We start from the raw sequence: 8384 nt of genomic DNA on the forward strand, positions 1-8384 counted from the left end.
TTGGTGAGAGTGTGAGTCTGTTAGAGCCAATTTCTGTTGGATTGTAATTGGCCACCTTGGTGGCAGAAAGCAAAAATTCTCCCTCTGGTCATGTTACCACCCATCCAGTCCCCCAGGAAAGAAAGAGGTCAGAGGTCAAGTACTCTTTCCCCGCTCTCTACTGTGTAGTCGGAGTTACTTTCCCAGCACCTTACTGTTTTTGACAAAATGGAGTTGGGGGAAACAGCTTTACTAGCCAGAAGATTCATCACGCCCCCAGTGTCATTTCAAATTTATTTTGATGCTTTCACAAGTAGCATGTAGGAATCTCTTCAAAGTTCACCTTCCCTGTCACCTGGAAAGCTTTTCACACATTCTCATTCCCTCAGAAAGGCACCCAGATTGCCTTAGCCTGGGAAATCCTGATCATGTTTCCTGGTTTTGTCTTTTGTATCACTGGGATCTGCAAGTTTGGGGCTCACTTACATGACGCCCTTTACTGTGTTAAATCCTGCCTCGCCTCACAGCAGATCTGGCGGTGGCAGATGCTGTGCTATGCTGGAACCCAAGGGTTTCATGTTGGACTATGAAGGGAATTTAAACTGCTGATCCCAAGGGAATAGGGAACACCCAAAACATAAAATAGCCATCCAATATCTCTCCAATGACAACATTATTTGGCAAAATTAAAGACAGAACTGAAATCACTCTTTTCCCCCCGCTGTTGATGTTTTCCTTACTGGAGGGTAATCTAGTTATATAGTCTGGCCTTTAAGATCCTGGGACCTGAAGTTGTCCCCCAGATTTATTGTAAGTTGCTTTGGCAAGTTTTTAAAGGTAGGCTAGTGTGTCATCACCACCTCCTAGGTACACATAAGAGAGCCACGTCTGAGTCCAGGCTGGTCATTTAAGCTTATTACACTTACCCTGATTTGACACGGATACATTTTTAAGATACTGTAAATATTGTGAACATTTACAAAAGTAGAGAGTATAAATAGCACAAAGAACACTCCTATGCCCCTCACCCAACTACCAAATTCTTGTGACCACCGTTAGGTACCTTCTCAGTTTCTCCCCACACCCACCCCACTGGATTATTTTGAAATCAATGACAAATGTCAAACAGGATAGATTTTGAAAAGGAGAACAGCATAAATAGTCTCCGATTCATTAAAATGAAAGTTATCAGTAATCTGTTCTGAACTTGGACTTTTTGGGGATTCTAGAGAAACTAAACAGCTTTGCAGCCATTGCAAAGCCGTTCAATTCAAATTTCAACTTGTGTATAATCTGTATTATCTCTGGTTACTGTTTAGAAGCCTGTTAGCTTGCTATGTGCGACTTGTGCAAGATGACGTGGGATAATTTGGTACCTCTGATGTTAAACTCAAGTGCATAAAGATGAAAATGTTGCTGAGACTATTTTTACTACATAATTCTGAAATAATTCTGTAGCATTAAAATGAGTATAAATGTATTGATGTTATCGTAAGTGAGGTTACTCACTATGGGAGAAGAAAAATACAGAATGGAGGAAGGTAAAGAAGGACCGTGTGGTATACTGGTCCTGGGTGAGAGGTGTTTGTGTCTGTGTGTGTGTGTGTGTATTTTCCACTCTCTTTCCCCCAAGCCCCTCCCTACTAACTCTGGCTCTGTCCTCTGAAAGGGCCTAGAAAGAATAACCCAGAAACAACAAACACACTGAATTCCTTCAGTCTTGGTTCCTAAACACTATTCCACAGAAGCAGGGATGTTTGGGGAAATGCCTGCTTCTAGGTTTGAGGCAGATGAAGCATAAGGTGAACTTTGAGCACTTTTGTCTTTTCTGACTCATCAAGATGTTACAAGACTGATGGGACACAGACAGTTTCTTGAAGGACCAAATCTAGGGCAATTTAAACTTAGAAAAAGAATGATGGTAATGAATTATAGAACATTGAATTCAAAAAATAGTGCCTGAGACCATAAAGGTATTTTTTTAAAGGTGGGGAGAGAAAAAGAGACAAAAATATATACTGTTTTTTACAGAAGATTACCAGCTTCCACCGTTAATAACGGATCCAAGCAAGGACTATTATTGGATGCTAAAACCACTGGGCTTTTAGAGAACTGAACATTTGCGTAGTCTCAAGTCATAATAAACGTATTAATTACAAAGAAAAAATGTATCTTCACAATGGAGAGATCCCTTAGACACTACTGCAACCAAGGGATTAACCTTAAAATCTCCAGTGGATGGGTCAAATAGATTGCACGTGATTTTTATGCATGTCCTTGTATAAATCAGTGGGAAGTACCGATCACCTAGTCGTCTTCCCAAAAACTTTAAATCTGATAATGAGAAAGCAATATGACATATTCAAAATACAGGATACCCTAAAAGATAACTGGTTTGGACTTTTAAAAAATATCAAGGCCAAGAAATAAACACAGAAATATGAAGGGACAGTTCCAGATTAAATGACACTATAGGGACATAATAGTGAAATGTAATTCATGAACTTTAATTGGGTCTTTAGCTTGTAAACACTTACAAAGAACATTCTGGGGCACTTGGGAAAATTTAAATACGTGTCTATGTAGGCTGGACGCAGTGGCTCATGCCTGTAATCCCAACACTTTGGGAGGCCAAGGCAGGCGGATCACTTAAGGTTAGAAGTTCAAGACCAGCATGGTCAACATGGTGAAACCCCGTCTCTACTAAATATATGAAAATTAACGAGGCATGGTGGCGGGTGCCTGTAATCCCAACTACTTGGGAGGCTGAGGCAGGAGAATCGCTTGAACCCGGGAGGTGGACGTTGCAGTGAGCTGAGATCATGCCACTGCACTCCAGCCTGGGTGATAGAGGAAGACTCCATCACTCCTCCACCAAAAAAAAAAAAAAATCTGTCTCTGTATTAGGTGATAATAAATATTACATTTATTGGGTATAGCAATGGTATGGTGCCTTGTTCTTAAGAGAAGCTGCTGAAAAATTTAAGGATAAGGCATCCTGATGTCAGTAAGTCATTTGTAAATGGCTCAGCCAACACAATGTTTCTATATTTTTAGAGAGAGACAGAAAGCAAACACCAGTCATTGGTCACTTAGCAACGGGACTTGTTCTGAGAAATGGATTCTTAGATGGTTTTGTCATCGTGTGAACATCATGAAGTATACTACACAAACACAAAAAAATATGGTTTAGCCTATTGCTTCTACACTGAAGACTTGTGCAGCATGTTACTGTACTGAATACGGCAGGCAATTGTAATACAATGGTAAGTATTTGTGTGTCCAAACATATCTAAACATAGAAAAGGTACAGTGAAAATACGTTATAAAAGATTAAAAAGTGGCACATTTGCATAGAGCACTTACCATGAATAGAACTTGTGAGAATGGAAGTTGCTCTGGGTGAGTCAGTGAGTGAGTGGTGAGTGAACATGAAGGCTTAGGACACTACAGTAGACTTCGTAAACACCATACACTTTGTCTACACTAAATTTATTTAAACATTGTCTTTCTTCAATAATGAATTAACCTGAGCTTACTGTAACTTTTAAAAAGTTTTTAATATTTCAAGATCTTCTGACTTTTGTAATAACACATTAAAACAGAAACCTTATTTAACTGCATGAAAATATTTTCTTTATATCATTAAAAGCTTTTTTTTTTTTTTTTTTTTTTTTGAGATAGAGTTTCGCTCTTTCTCCCAGGCTGGAGTGCAGTGGTGTGATCTTGGCTCACTGCAGCCTCTGCTTCCTGGGTTCAAGTTACCCTCCTGCCTTAGCTCCCGAGTAACTGGGATTACAGGTATGCCACACCATGTCTGACTAATATTTTGTATTTTTAGTAGAGACGGGTTTCACCATGTTGCCCAGGCTGGTCTCAAACTCATGAACTCAAGTGACCCGCCCACCTCGGCCTCCCAAAGTGTTGAGATTACAGATGTGAGCTACTGTGCCCGGCTATAAGCTTCTTTCTGCATTTTAAATTTTTTATTTTTATTTTTTTACCTTTTAAACTTTCTTGTTAAAAGCTAAGACACAAATACCACATTAGCCCAGGCCTACACAGGGTCAGGATCATCAGTATCTCTGTCTTCCACCTCCACATCTAATTCCACTGGAGGATCTTCAGGGGCACCAACATGCAGGGAGCTGTCATCTCCCATGTTAACAATGCCTTCTTCTGGAATATTACCTGAAGGATTTGCCTGAAGCTGTCTTAAAGTTAACTAATTTTTTTAATAAGTAGAAGGAGTATATTCTAAAACGATAAGAAAAAGTATAGTATAGTAAATACAAAAAGCACTATCAGCCATTTATTATCATTTTCGGGTATTACATACTGTACATCATTGTATGTGCTAAGCTTTTGTATGACTGGCAGTGCACTAGGTTTGTTTACACCAACATCACTACAAACACATGAGTAATGACTCATGCTATGACCTTAGAACAGCTATAAGTCACTGCACAACAGGAATTTTTCAGCCCCCTTATAATCTTATATCTTATATGCAGTCTGCTGTTGACCGAAACAGCACATGACCGTGGCACATTACTGTATAGTAAATGTCATAGTTGGTGAATTGAGGAAATGATTTGTAATGTATCATTCTACTATCATCTCAGCATTTCTGTAGGTTTGAAATTTTTTTAAAGAACTAGAAAAAATAAAGTGACAAGAAAAAATTGGTAAGTTTAACAATGTTGTGTTCAGTATAGTCATTAAAATATGTCTCGTTATTCTGAGTGAGGTGCCTGGTTTTTGACTTTTTATTTTTGAAACCTCAGTCTTTGTTAAGAGAAAGATAAGAGAAAGCCTTCTTCTTCTTTTTTTTTTTTTCCTCTTCTTTTGAAACGGGGTCTCACTCTGTCACCCAGGTTGGAGTGCAATGGCATGATCTTGGCTCACTGCAACCTTCGCTTCCCCAGGTTCAAGTGATTCTTGTGCCTCAGCCTCCCGAGTAGCTGGGATTACAGGTGCCCACCACCATGCTTGGCTAATTTTTGTATTTTTATTAAAGATGGAGTTTCACCATGTTGACCAGGCTGGTCTCAAACTCCTGACCTCAAGTGATTCACCCGCCTCGGCCTCCCAAAGTGCTGGGATTACAGGCGTGAGCCACCACACCTGGCCCAAGAGAAAGACTTCTTAAGTCTGTATTATCTTGTCAAGAAACAAATTGTATGCTTATTTTGTTTCTATTACCTTTGAGGCTACAGCTTGCATCAGGCCAGCAATGAGCTTGTGTGCTGAAACAACAAATCTGAAAGGCGACTATGATTGCCATCACCTTGCAGTTAACAAATAGTAATGGAATTACTTTCTCTTGATGCAGAACCTTCTATTTATTCTCCTTAGTACCTTTGGGTGATATCCCTTCTTGGTGCCAACATTTGGCTTTTGAACTTAATCTCTGGGCCTCCATTTCCTTGGATTTTAGCTCCTTATAGCAGCCACCTCCCAAGTGTCCCTTGTGTCACTTAGCTCGCTGTCATGGTTCAGCTTGATTCCATGTGACACTAAAGTAGTTATCATTTCTACTCTTCCACACACCCTTGGATCAAGACTGCTGAAGGTCAATGGCCTGTCAGGCATGCTTCTTGCTGCTCTCAACAGAGTCGAATGGATTCTGTTGGCATTAAAAATTTGCCTTTGATCATGTCATAGTTGGCTATTTAAACTGAAGTCTATTTGGTTTTTAAAAAAACAAGATTCAGGAAAAATGTCTTATTTTCATGAAGGAGGCTCTACCTTATCAAGACAGCCTCATTACCTGACCTATAAATTTAATTCTTTATAAAGCCAAGTTTTAAAAAACCTCCATGTAGTCCAGAATGGGACAGTGACATAAGCATATTTTCAAAGAGTCTATGCCTATTTTCTAGTTTACAAAAAATAGATGCCATCTGATAGCAAACTATAGCAACTCTTGGCCAAGATGCTAGAGGGCCACTTTCTCTCTCAGGATGCAGCCACTCCGGCTGAAGGAGTTATTTTGCTGCAGAGCATTTACTCAAAAATTTCTTGTGAACTTGGCTGGGTGCGGTGGCTCACACCTGCAATCCCAGCACTTTGGGAGGCTGAGGCGGGCAGATCATGAGGTCAGGAGTTCAAGACCAGCCTGACCAACATGGTGAAACCCTGTCTCTACTAAAAATACAAAAATTAGCCAGATGTGGTGGCACGTGCCTGTAATCCCAGCTACTCAGGAGGCTGAGGCAGGAGAATCGCTTAAACCCAGGAGACGGAGGTTGCAGTGAGCTGAGATCGCGCCACTGCACTCCAGCCTGGGCGACAGGGGAAAACTCCAATTCAAAAAATAAAAAAAATTTAAAAATCTCGTGAACTTAACCCTAACCACACAGTATTGAAAAGGGAAAGTCTGCCCAACCACACTGCCTTTTATCCGCCTTAGAGGAAAATTATCTGGATGTCGTGTTGAACTGGTTGGGGAATCAGACAGAGCTGGAGTTTGTATTAGTCAGATTAATTGCATAAAATCTACCCCTAGTGGGAAGACTCTTTGGAGTAATTGAACCTAGACTTTTACATATGTAACCTCTGAAGCAGAGGGGGCAAAGGCCAACACATAGCTCTGCACCACGATTGAGGCCATGTAATCCATCCCGACACTCATTCTGTAGAATACTCGTTAGAGTTCTCCAGACAGCTGCTGGTCATAGGTTAGCCAGTCAGTATTTTTATCTCTGAGGATGCCCGCTAGGATCCTGGGATTGGATTGCAGGGAATGTTACTTGCAGCTGGAATTTCAGGTACTCTCCCAGGAGTCTTGGTATTTTACATAGTTTTTTAAATTTTTGTTTCTGTACATAGACACTGGGGGTCAGTATTTATTCATAAATGCCTCTGGATATTTATGACAAAAGATTGTTTCTAAAGAGGCTTGGAATTCCTTCCCTGGTGTGACTTCTTTCTCTGATTATTAACTATAGAGCTTACCCTATGTAACCATAAAATGTAAATAAAAACACAATCGATGTCCGTGGATTAGAATATGGGAAAGGGGCAGGCAGTTTTCTATCTAAAATATGAATGAATACCAAGTACTCGTTTGTCTCTAGACACTTGTTTGGCAATGTTGGCCCCACCAGTGCACCCAGATGTCTAGCCAGCATCTTGATGATCACCCTTGACTTTCCTTTTTCTGATGGTTACGAAGTCCTGCTGATTCCGTCACCTCTTACCTTGCAAATTCATTGCCTCTCCATCCCCACTGTTCTGCCTTGAGTCAAGCCCTCATCTTTTCTCTCTTTCAACATCTCAGCAGCCTTCTAGCTGCTCCCCTTGCCTCCGCTTTTACTCTCCTCCAGTCCCGTCCAGACAGTCATCAGGGTAATTCTCCGAGGCTGTGCCCCACAGAGCCTCGTGCAGACCTTCAGAGGTCCAGCACCCCTCCTAGGCTCTGCCTTTGCACCCGCTGTCCCCTTGCCTTTGAACTACCCTCCATCACCCACCCCACCTTGCCCTCTTTTCATTGCCTGCCTAATATCTGCTCATCTTTCAGGGCTCTTAACGGTCTCCTGTGGAGCCCTGTGACTGACTCTTGCTGGATCTGGCTTGTTCACTTGTCTGTTTGCTTCACTGGCAGGATAACTGAATGGATTTAAGTCTGGGTGCCAGCCAAAGGCATGCAGACTTAAACTCCAGAATTCCCTAGAATTATCCACCTGGAGGGCTAAATTGCCCACTTTTTTAGATTTGTTCTTTAAAATATTTCTCACAACTGGCATTTTTTTTTCTTTTTTTCTTCCCTTTTTTTTTTTTTTTTCCTTTGGAGACAGAGTCTCACACTTGTTGCCCAGACTGGAGTGCAATTGTACGATGGCACAATCTCGGGTAACGACAACCTCCACCTCTCGGGTTCAAGCGATTCTCCTGCCTCAGCCTCCCAAGTAACTAGGGTTACAGGCACGCACCATCACGCCCGGCTAATTTTTTGTGTTTTTAGTAGAGACGGAGTTTCACCATGTTGGCCAGGCTGATCTCAAACTCCTGACCTCAGGTGATCCGCCTGCCTAGGCCTCCCAAAGTGCTGGGATTACAGGCATAAACCACTGTGCCCGGCCTAAAATATTTCTCTTGCTGGCATTTGATCTGACCTGTCTATTCTCTGCGGCCATCTTCCCACCATGCCAATGCATGGAAGCAGGTGTGGAAATCCTGCCACTGCTGGACAGGAAGGCAGATGAGGCCGAGTAGCCTGTCAGCTCCGAGCCCTTCTCCACAGGCAGCTGCTGTAATGGTATGGAAACAGGTTACTTATGGAGTTGCAACCTGTTTTTAACCTGTAATTATAGAGTTAAATATAATCATATAAATATCTTGAAAATAAGTGGAAAAGATTCCCTAATGTTCCTATCCTAAGAACTATTTTCTTTCTTTCT

This window comes from Macaca mulatta, chromosome 3 (assembly GCF_049350105.2).
Source record: "Macaca mulatta isolate MMU2019108-1 chromosome 3, T2T-MMU8v2.0, whole genome shotgun sequence".
Taxonomy (NCBI): Eukaryota; Metazoa; Chordata; class Mammalia; order Primates; family Cercopithecidae; genus Macaca; species Macaca mulatta.